The sequence below is a fragment of the Pristiophorus japonicus genome, chromosome 15 (assembly GCF_044704955.1).
Source record: "Pristiophorus japonicus isolate sPriJap1 chromosome 15, sPriJap1.hap1, whole genome shotgun sequence".
Taxonomy (NCBI): domain Eukaryota; kingdom Metazoa; phylum Chordata; class Chondrichthyes; family Pristiophoridae; genus Pristiophorus; species Pristiophorus japonicus.
Genome location: NC_091991.1, coordinates 120,416,119 through 120,428,165, shown reverse-complemented (window position 1 = coordinate 120,428,165; position 12,047 = coordinate 120,416,119).

The following is a 12,047-nucleotide window of genomic DNA, read 5'->3' as shown; positions in this document are numbered from 1 at the left end:
CACTCAGTCAAATACTGCCTTAATGTCAAGGGCAGTCTCTCAGCTCTGGAATTCAGCTCTTTTGTCTATGCTTGGACCAAGGATGTAATGAGGTTTAGAGCCAAGTATTCCTGGCAGAGCCCAAACTGAGCATCAGTGAGCAGGTTATTGGTGAGGAAGTGCCATTGGATAGCACTGAGGACGACACCTTCCAACACTTTGCTGATGATTGAGAGTAGACTGACGGGGCAGTAATTGGCCAGATTGGATTTGTCCTGCCTTTTTCGGATAGGTCATAGCTGGGCAAATCAGATGCCAGTGTTGTAGATGTACTGTAACAGCTTGGCTAGAGGTGCAGCTAATTCAGACCACGACAGCCAGGATGTTGTCAGGACCCATAGCCTTTGCTGTATCCAGTGTGCTCAGTCCTTTCTTGTTGTCACATGGAGTGACTCGAAATGGCTGAAGGCTGGCTTCTGTGATGGTGGGGACCCCAGGAAGAGGCCGAGATGGATCATCCACTCAGCACTTCTGGCTGAAGATGGTTACAAACACTTTAACCTTGTCTTTTACACGAATGTACTATGCTCCACTATCATTGAGGATGGGGATGTTCCCTCCCATTAGTTGTTTAATTATTCACAACCATGCACGGCTGGAAGTGGCTGGACTGCAGAGCATTTAATTGATCTGTCAATGTGGAATCGCTTAGCTCTGTCTACAGCGAGTTGCTTGCAATGTTTAGCATGCATGTAGTCCTGTGTTGCAGCTTCCCCAGGTTGGCACCTCAGTTTTAGGTATGCCTGGTGCTGCTCCTGGAATGCTCCTCTACACTCTCATTGAACCAGGGTTGGTCCCCTGGTTTGATGGTAATGGGTAGTGTGAGGGATATGCTGGGCCATGAGGTTACAGATTATGATGGAATACAATTCTGCTGTTGCTGATGGCCCACAGCGACTCATGAATGCCCAGTTTTGAGCTGATAGATCTGTTCTGAATCTATCCCATTTAGAACGGTGGTAGTGCCACACAACACGACGGAGGGTGTCCTCAGTGTGAAGATGGGACTTTGTCTCCACATGACTGTGAGGTGGTCACTGCTACCAATGATGCCATGGACAGATGCATCTGGAACAGATAGATTGGTGAGGATGAGGTTAGTAAGTTTTTCCCTCGCGTTGGTTATCTTACCACCTGCCGCAAGCACAGACTAGCAGCTATGTCCTTCGGGACTTGGCCAGTTCGGACAGTAGTGGTACTACCAAGCCACTCTGCACTTGCTATCCTCAGTGATTCTTCCAATTGCTGTTCAACATGGAGGAGTACTGATTCATCAGCTGAGGGAGGGCGTTAAATGGATATCAGCAGGAGGATGCCTTGCCCATACTTAATCCGAAGCCATGAGACTTCATGGCGCCCAGAGTCAATGTTGAGGTCTCCCAGGGCCACTCCCTCCCTCCTAACTCCATACCACTGTGCAGCCACCTCTAGTGGGTCTGCCCTGCCGTTGGGACAGGACATACCCAGAGATGGTGATGGAGGAATCTGGGACATTGGCTGAAGGATATGATTCTTGAGTATGACTATGTCAGGCTCTTGGTTGACGAGTCAATTTTTTCCCCAGATGTTAGTGAGGAGGATTGTTCAGGGTTGACTGGTTTTTGCCGAATAGTCTGTTCTATTCTTATTTATTTTTTTACCAGTTTGGTACAATTGAGTGGTTTGCAAGGCCATTTCAGAGTGAACCACATTGCTGTGGGTCTGGAGTCATATATAGGCCAGACCAGGTAAGGACGACAGATTAATTCCTTAAAGGACATTAGTGAACTAGATGGGTTTTTACGGCAATCCATCAGCCCCATTACTGATAGTAACTTTTTATTCCAGCTTAATTATTTATTTAATTAACTGATTTCAAATTCACAAGCTGCAGTGCTGGGATTTGAACTCTTGGCTCCGGGTTATTAATCCAGAGGCCTGCGGGGGGCTGAAACTCTCACCGCCACAATTGCCATTGCTCCGGGGTGAAACCCAGAGTGCAGGAAACTGGAAAATCCAGCCCAATTATCCTAGTGGGAATTGTGTACAGACCACCAAACAGTAGTAATGAGGTTGGGGACAGCATTAAACAAGAAATTAGGGATGCGTGCAATAAAGGAACAGCAGTTATCATAGGCGACTTTAATCTACATATAGATTGGGCTAACCAAACTGGTAGCAATGCGGTGGAGGAGGATTTCCTGGAGTGTATTAGGGATGGTTTTTGAGACCAATATGTCGAGGAACATACTAGAGGGCTGGCCATCCTAGACTAGGTGATGTGTAATGAGAAAGGACTAATGAGCAATCTTATTGTGTGAGACCCCTTGGGGAAGAGTGACCATAATATGATAGAATTCTTTATTAAGATGGAGAGTGACAAAGTTAATTCAGAGACTAGGGTCCTGAACTTGGACAAAGGTAACTTCGATGGTATGAGACATGAATTGGCTAGATTAGACTGGCGAGTGCTACTTAAAGGGGTGACGGTGGATAGGCAATGGAAAACATTTAAAGATCACATGGATGAACTTCAACAATTGTACATCCCTGTCTGGAGTAAAAATAAAACGGGGAAGGTGGCTCAACCGTGGCTAACAAGGGAAATTAAGGATAGTGTTAAATCCAAGGAAGAGGCATATAAATTGGCCAGAAAAAGTAGCAAACCTGAGGACTGGGAGAATTTTGTAATACAGCAGAGGAGGACAAAGGGTTTAATTAGGAGGAGGAAAATAGAGTATGAGATGAAGCATGCTGGGAACATAAAAACTGACTGCAAAAGCTTTTATAGATATGTGAAGAGAAAAAAGATTAGTGAAAACAAACATAGATCCCTTGCAGTCAGATTCAGGTGAATTTATAATGGGGATCAAAGAAATGGCGGACCAGTTAAACATATACTTTGGTTCTGTCTTCACGAAGGAAGACACAAATAACCTTCCAGAAATACTAGGGGACCGAGGGTCTAGTGAGAAGGAGGAACTGAAGGAAATCCTTATTAGGCGGGAAATTGTGTCAGGGAAATTGATGGGATTGAAGGCCGATAAATCCCCGGGGCCTGATAGCTTGCATCCCAGAGTACGTAAGGAAGTAGCCCCAGAAATAGTGGATGCATTGGTGATCGTTTTCCAACATTTTATCAACTCTGGATTGGTTCCTATGGACTGGAGGGTAGCTCATGTAACACCACTTTTTAAGAAAGGAGGGAGAGAGAAAATCGGGAATTATAGACTGGTTAGCCTGACATCAGCAGTGGGGAAAATGTTGGAATCAATTATTAAAGATGAAATAGCAGCGCATTTGGAAACCAGTGATAGGATTGGTCCAAGTCAGCATAGATTTATGAAAGGGAAATCCTGCTTGACAAATCTTCTGGAATTTTTTGAGGATGTAACTGGTAGAGTGGACAAGGGAGAACCAGTGGATGTAGTGTATTTGGATTTTCAAAAGGCTTTTGACAAGATCCCACACAAGAGATTGGTGTGCAAAATTAAAGCATATGGTATTGGGGGTAATGTACTGACGTGGATAGAGAACTGGTTGGCAGACAGGAAGCAGAGAGTCGGGATAAACGAGTCCTTTTCAGAATGGCAGGCAGTGACTAGTGGGATACCGTAGGGCCCAGTGCTGGGACCCCAGCTATTTATATTATACATTAATGATTTGGATGAGGGAATTGAATGTAATATCTCCAAATTTGCAGATGACGCTAAGCTGGGTGGCAGTGTGAGCTGTGAGGAGGACGCTAAAAGGCTGCAGGGTGAATTGGACAGGTTAGGTGAGTGGGTAAACACGTGGCAGATGACAGTATAATGTGGATAAATGTGAGGTTATCCACTTTGGTGGGAAAAACAGAAAGGCAGAATATTATCTGAATGGCCGCAGATTAGGAAAAGGAGAGGTGCAGCGAGACCTGGGTGTCATGGTACATCAGCCATTGAAAGTTGGCATGCAGGTTCAGCAGGCGGTGAAGAAGGCAAATGGTATGTTGGTCTTCATAGCTAGGGGATTTGAGTATAGAAGCAGGGAGGTTGTACAGGGCCTTATTGAGGCCTCATCTGGAATATTATGTTCCGTTTTGGTCTCCTAATCTGAGGAAGGACATTCTTGCTATTGAGGGAGTGCAGCGAAGGTTCACCAGACTGATTCCCGGGATGGCAGGACTGACATATGAGGAGAGACTGGATTGACTGGGCCTGTATTCACTGGAGTTTAGAAGGATGAGAGGGGGTCTCATAGAAACTTATAAAATTCTGACGGGATTGGGCAGGTTAGATGCAGGAAGAATGTTCCCGATGTTAGGGAAGTCCAGAACCAGGGGACACAGTCTAAGGATAAGGGGTAAGCCATTTAGGACTGAGATGAGGAGAATCATCTTCACTCAGAGAGTTGCTAACCTGTGGAATTCCCTACTTCAGAGAGCTGTTGATGCCAGTTCGTTGGATATATTCAAGGGGGAGTTAGATATGACCCTTACAGCTAAAGGGATCAAGGGATATGGAGAGAAAGCAGGACAAGGGTACTGAATTGAATGATCAGCCATGGTCTTATTGAATGGTGGTGCAGGCTCGAAGGGCCGAATGGCCTACTTCTGCACCTATTTTCTATGTTTCTATGTGTCTTCATTTCTGTGCCATAGCGACCAAGTGCACACATTATTGTGTACAATAAGTGTCGTTTTTATAACGTTCATGAACTCCGATTGATGGTACATGTAGGCAACGTTACGATTATCTGCATGTTTTGGACCTTCCCTGGCGCTCGGGGACATCGGGGCTGGCTGGGGGCTGGGGGCTGGGCGTTCGGTAGCATGGGAGGCCGTAGGGGGGGGTGGAATTGTCAGTGGTGGAAGAGATCGCCAACACCAGTCATATTTGCTCATTGCTCATCTGTTTCCCAGTCGGTAGAACATTTGCCTAGTTGGACTGCTGGTCCAGCAGAGTTTGCAGCAGAGCAGTCAGGGATATCGGGGCTGGCTGGCTGGGATCTGGGAGCGCGGCGGAGAGATCGTGGGTGGGGAGAGAGGGGCGGTGGATCGCGGGGTCAGGCCAGCGATTGCGGGAGTCGGTAGCAAGGAAGGACTTCAATTTGTTCCTGTCGGAGAACACTGCCGCGTGCTGCGCGTGCGCTCCCCGGCGTTGGGAATGGTGTTGGACGAGGGGTGGTGCAGGATAAGGGAGTCCCGGATAAGGGAGCTCCAACCTGTATCATATTGTAACCTATGCAGTTATTGCACGATGGTATTGTACTCCAAAACAATTGAATCTAAAATTCCCCCCAGAGATACAAATAAAAAAATACCAGGCTGGAAGACCAAGATTGTAACTTGACTTCTCATTTCAGATGACTTTTGTAAACCAATCTCTCTGTTTCTGACCTCATCTGAACTGCATGTTTAGGTTAAGGCCCTATAACTTACCCCTGGATGCTCATTATTCTCCGTATAATTTATGTTTTCTACATCGCCGTTCTATCGCAGTTCAAGAACAGATGAATATTGAGTGTTTCATGACCTTAACATAACTTACGAGACACTGCATGAATGTATTACATCGGTAAAGCTGTGAAATGGCTTTTAACATTAATTTGTAATTAAGTAATTTCTTCTATCTCAAATATGGTGATAATTTTAAATTGACCTGGTCGTATTGTAACAGAGGGATATGCACTGCAGTCACACTTTACAAGGAATATCGGAGGGAAAATGTTTGAAATACTGCTCCCTGCATTGTACAGTGCACAATTCTAATTACAAATTAATTAAACTTGACAAAACCTATCAAGGAACATCCTAACTATAATTATTAGATTGTTGACAATGTGGTTCGAGCAAATGTTACTTGACATCAACTGTTAATTATAAGCATTAAATGTGCATTATCAAAAAGATTACAGTGACTTCAATTAGAGACCCAGAGGGCGATATTTGTTAGCGCTCCGCTTGGGGCGGTAATTTTTTACTTTTAGGAAATTTAGCGCCAGGCGAGAGGCCTTGCCAAATTTTGTGAAATTCGTCTTTTTCGCCCCAGAAATGAAGAGGAGGCAGAAAATGAGGCACTAATGGCCTCTGCTAGGTGCTGCAGGGGCGCTAGTCACAGCCACTTACGCAATTTCAGCATAGTTCCATTCATCAATCAGCCTTCAATTTTTGACTCCAGCTCGATCTGGCTCTTAAAGGAGAGGTCATTTGAACCAGCTGCTGCTCATTTTCAGCCGTGCTGCACTTCAGCCAGTGATCTGTGGAGCTGAGGAAGATTGTGAAATGGCTGCTGCCAATCCGCCTTCAAGGGAGAGGGCCACACGATTTAACGATGCGGCTCTGGAGGCATTGGTGGGAGCACCTGAGACCAGGAGGGAGTCGCTGTTCCCTGCATCGAAAAGGTGGCCATCACCGCAGGTTTTCCAGGCCATGTTGGATGAGGTGACCCAGGAGGTGTCGGCCAGCACTGAGGTGCAGAGAAGCCTCACCCAGTGCAGGAAAAAATTCAATGACCTATATCGGGTGGCGAAGGTGAGTACAAGTGTCCACACCTCCTCCATACCAGCTTCTCAACCTCTGTCTGCACACACTGTGCACAGCACCACTTCCACACCACTCAACCACCAAGTATCTGCAGATACTCAGACTCACATCCTCATCTCATGCCTTGCCTACATTCACAGCTATTCCACAATGGCAGGCATGAGTTCCTTTCTTTTGCAGGCCACAATGGCACATAACGGGAGCAGCAGAGGATTGGAGGAGGGGAACTTGGAACTGCAACCGCTGTCTGACCTTGAGGCACGAGGTGGCCTGCAGGTGGTGGGCGCTGTGGCCGGCAGAGTGTAAGATACGGCAAAAACATCAACAGCAAAAGCTCAAAGTTTAGAACATTGCTTGGACACATTTTCTGTTACTGCAGAGAGCAGACAGCACTGACGTGGGACAGGTCCAAACATGCCCCACAGGAATACACATCAGGTGGACAAGGAGTCAATGGCAGGAATGGTTGGTGGACAGACCTTTTGTCTTGCAATCAGTGAGACATTAAGTAAAGTGGCCAGGGTTTCAGGTCATCAAAAGACAAAGGAAAGCTATTCAACCACAGACTCATCAGAGCCACACATCGAGGTACAGCCCAGTTGACAAAGGGACAGGCCAAAGACTTGATTTTGCTTTTGAGTTGCACAGCCTCAGGGGAAGGACAGTTGGACTTTTGGCGTGAGAAGAAGCATTTTTGCAAGTATAAGAGAGGCAGTCTTGGCTGCTATCTTGCTCTCTCTCCCCTCTTCTACACCTGCTTGTTTCTTTCAATACACAAGGACTGAGCACTCTGTCTGGGACGCAGAGAAGAAACACCAGAGAGCCTTGCTACCTTGACTGGGAAGCTGACCTTGAGACTGGACATGAAGACACAGAAGATACGCCTCAGAGCAGCGAGTAAGCCAGAGGGGTAATTGGTGAGCATTTATCACAGACCACCACATAGTCTGAAAGGGTATCGTGTGTCCCAACCAAGCCTGAGGGGTTTTAGTGGGAAGGTTTTTGCAAGGATCTGTTGGACAGATTTCAGTGGTGCACTTTTGAATCCGAGCAGGGGTGTTTTAGACATGGGTACTTCACATTAGTGGCCTGTTTATGGGCCAGGGCATGTACTGTACTGTGTTTGTTTGTAATACACTACCAGGGTGTGTTTTGCTGGGCGCAGATGTGTGCTTTAACTTGAATAAATGTATTGTTTCGGTTGAGACCGAAAAGATCTGTCTATGACTGTATATTATTGCTCACGACTATAATTCCGGCGGCAGGACTCCAGTATGAGTGAACAAACAGTTATGGAAGATCTTAAGGTCAAGAGTCGGCAATGGGGGATAGGATTTCCTCGTATGGTATTCGGTAAAGTTCATGTAACACAGCAGTGGGTGTTAGACCTGTTGCGAGTTGAGAGTCCTGAGGATAGAGCTGCAGAGTGGACGGGGGGTAAGGAGCACAAAAAGGCAAAAGAAAAGGCCATTTGGCTCCTGCGTTTACAGAAGCAAGTCCAGCTGCTCAGGGAGCAGGTTGGTAAGGTTAAGGCAGAGCTCCAAGACTCAGAGGGGCAGTCAGCCACAAGGGCCACAGTGGGGAAACAGATTAGTGGATGAGTTACATGAAGAGAGGCAGGAAAGGCGTACTCAGGAGGAAACCTCCTGTAACACAGAGGAGTACCGGCAGTGCCAGGTCACCAAGGCCAAGCTCAACGAGCAGTCTGTACGGGAAGACAACATCCACTTAACGGGTAAAGTTGACGGGCTGGAGGGGCAACTGAGAGACATTAAGACAGCTTATAGGGTAGCTAGCAGTTGGGGGTTTGAGAGTGGGAATCACGGGCCCTGCCAAGAAAAAATCCAAAGCTTGACTCAAGTTCTAGCCAAAGCCAAAGGCATGGTTTGCTTGATGGCCGCGGAGGAAGCTAGGGTGGACTGGGAAGAGGAAGAAGATAGCGAGGATTGGGGGCAGGGTAGGGATGCCTGACCACCGCTTGACGCACCAAAGGGACCGATGTGGCCCATACCGCAGCAGAAGTTCGGCTCGCCCGTAGACGGCGCGGGTCAGGGCGCGCTGCAAAGCGATTTTGTGGTTCTGTTCACCACCCCGCAGCTGCAGAATACGACCTCGGGGGTGCCCAAGTTAAAGAAAGAAGGGGACCCCTCAGTTCACTTCACCGAGGTGGACCAGGTTGAGGGGATTAACGGGTCCAGTGCCTAAGACAAAACCTGTCGATGCGAAGGGATCGCAGAATAATTTGATGTTGCTTTTTTCCCTGGGTGGGAAACTGTATCTGGCCCTGTCTGCCGAGACCAAACGGGCTGGCTTAAAGGAGGAAATCCTGAGAGCCATGAGTCACACCCAGGGTAGTCAGTTCTCTAGGGTAGAGAGGACACTGCAACTGGCAGGGGAAGCACCTCAGGCATTTGCAGACAGGCTCTGGCCTGTCTACGAAATGGCCATGGGTGGGGTGCTCGATCGAGCACAGTCGCGGGGGGGGCCGAAAAACCATTGGCTCAGGACCCTCGTGGCAAACGAGGGTCCTGAGCCAATTGCCACGAATAAGGGTAAAAGCGGAGGCCTGGTTTGACTCCGAGGATCTTGAAAATATGAAGGCCGGAGTGCTCCGTCACATAAACCTGGCCTTTAAAACCGGCGCAGAGGAGGAGGTCAAACCAAGTAAGGGCAAGGTACACGAAGTAAAGGCCTGTGAGGCTAGTAAAAAGGAATGGCGTCAGGAAGGGGTTAGCGGAGGAAAGGCTATGAGGTGCTTCGGGTGTGGGAAGACAGGACACTGGAGGAGCGACTGTTTGTCCCCGGGGAGGGGGCAAGGCAAAGGGGATCCTGCAGTGCCTAAGACAAAACCTGTTGAGGCGAAGGGACCGACCGCGGAACAATTTAATGTTCTGATTGCCGCCCTTCGGACAGTTTTTGTGCCAGAGCAGGGAAGGGTAGACGCTGCCGCGAGCAGGGAAATCCCGACCGTTCCGGTAATCCCACCACCCTGACGAGCATGCACCCAGCCTGAGTACCTGTGTTCGCTCACGTACGATGATTGGAGTAGACCATGCGTGAGGATGGGGGTGGAGAAGGTTGAGGGGAAGTATTGGTGGATACCGGGGCTTCGAGCACGGTGATCCATGCGAGTAACCCGACCGATTCGCCCTGGTCCAGCAAGGTTCCATTCAGTCTCATGGGGTTCACTGGGAACGAGCAGGCGGGGGCGATGTCCAGGCCATTAGCCATAGATTTAAGATCCCTCCACACCAGGTGGGAATGCATCCTAATAAAATGGGAACAGCTAGGGTCAGGATTCCTGGGGCCAACTTTATGTTAGCCCACAGGATTATAGTGGATTTGAGGAATCACTGCCTTTGGGGGGCAGTGGGTTCCGATAAGGAGAAAGAAGTTGTAGTGATCCCAGGGAAAGGGGAAGGAAAAGGCAACATGTGTACCATGAAGCCGAAGGGGAGTTATGACCTAGAGCAGTTGGTCAATACTACCCCGGCCGACTACCAGGCATACTTGCGGGACAACCTCACATCGTTCGCCACACACAAGCACGACTGGTAGGGTGACGGGGGTGAACATCCGAGTACAGGGTGACCCCCATGTCACAGCCACAGAAGCAGTACAGTTTCCCCAGAGAGGCAGAGGCCGACTTGGAAATGGCACTGGGATCCGTGGTGTTACAGGAAGTGTTGAAGCCCATAGCCACACATGGAAACCGGACCAGTCGTGGAGAGCCACCGTGGACTATCGGGTGCTCAACAAAAACATCCCAGCCTGCGCGCCCACAGGCATGACCGTAACTGATCTGATGGGGCATATTCCAGCAACTGCAACCACATTTACTGGACATTTCAAATGGATTTTGGTCGATTCCCCTGAAACGGGAAGACCAGTCCAAGTTTGCCTTCACTTTTAAAGAACAGCAGTACACATAGACACGCCTTCCCCAGGGATTTCATAGCAGCCCCTCCATATTCCACCAATGTATGGCAGACGCCTTAAAGGGTTTCAGCAGAACCCAGCAGTTGGTACAGTATGTGGACAATTTGCTTTTGTTCTCCGATGATGGGGAGGGGCATGGTCAGCTGCTGGCCGAGCTGCTGGAGCTGTTGAGAGAGACAAAGTTCAAGGTCAATCCAAAGAAATCTCAGATCGGTCAGAGGGAAGTTAAATTCCTCGGGCTGACCATGAGGGCTGGGGAAAGGGTGATAGACGAGGCCAAACAGAAGGCGGCACAAGAGTTACCAGCCCCCACGACCGTGATGGGGCCCATGGGGTAATGCAGGGATTTTATTGAGGATTACGCCACTACGGCAGCCCCTCTGCTTCGGCTCCTCCGCAAGGGAGTTGGATGGGAGTAGGATGAGGACTGCACGGCAGCATTTAATCACCTCAAGGGAGACCTGCAGACGGCACCCACAATAGGGGCGATTAATGGTGGGGAGGACTTCTTTTTGGAAGTAGCTGTGTGTACTGCCACACCATTTGAAGCAGGGTGTGATCGTGGAACCGTGGTATGTTACACACCATTTCTGCTTGTGAATTGTGCAAATTCTACTGAACAAAATTATGGCCCATTATCAGATACAATTTCTTCTGGGAGGCCATGTGAAAAAACTAATCTTTGCAAATTTTCTAGTGTTTTACTTGTTATTTTCTTCATCGGAAATACCTCTACCCACTTCGAATGGTTATCAATCACAATGAACAATTGCTTTCCTTCTAGCTCAGCAAAATCGATTTGTAACCTTTGCCATACCCTGGGAGGCCATTTCCATGGCTGCAATGGTACTGATGGTAGTTTTTTACTTACCGATTGACATGTTGTACATTGACTAATGACGCACTCCATATCTTTATCGAGCCCTGGCCACCATAAGTAACTGCGTGCAAACTCTTGGTCAAGCATATTCCCAGGTGCTGGTCATGAAGATCTCCTAACAATTTGGACCTGACTTTATTTGTAATAACTACTCTTGCACCCCACATGATACAATCTTTATCCACTGATAATTGATAATTCATTCCTACGAATGAAGTAAGAATGTATATCTTTCGCTGATACCTGGTTTGGCCAGCCATTGGCTATGTAATCATACACCTTTGACATAACTGGGTCACATTTAGTTGCTTTATCAATCTCTTCAGCCGTGACTGGCAGTTCATCAGTGTATGCAAAATAGAACACTTCTTCCCTATTGGATGTACTTGTGATGAGAATGGAAACCTAGACATAGCATTTGCATCACCGTGATCAGCTGATCATCTGAAATCAATATCATATGTATATGCTGACAAAATCAAAGCCCATCTCTGCATTCGGGCTGCAGCTAAGGTTGGAACTGGGCACTTTGGATGCAGGATTGCTGTCAGGGGCTTAAGGTCCATAACAATGTTAATATTTCGACCATACAAGCATTTGTGGAACTTCTGGATCCCAAAAACTTATGCCAAAGCTTCCCTTTCGATTTGAACATAATTACGCTCACTGGCACTGAGAGTGCATGAA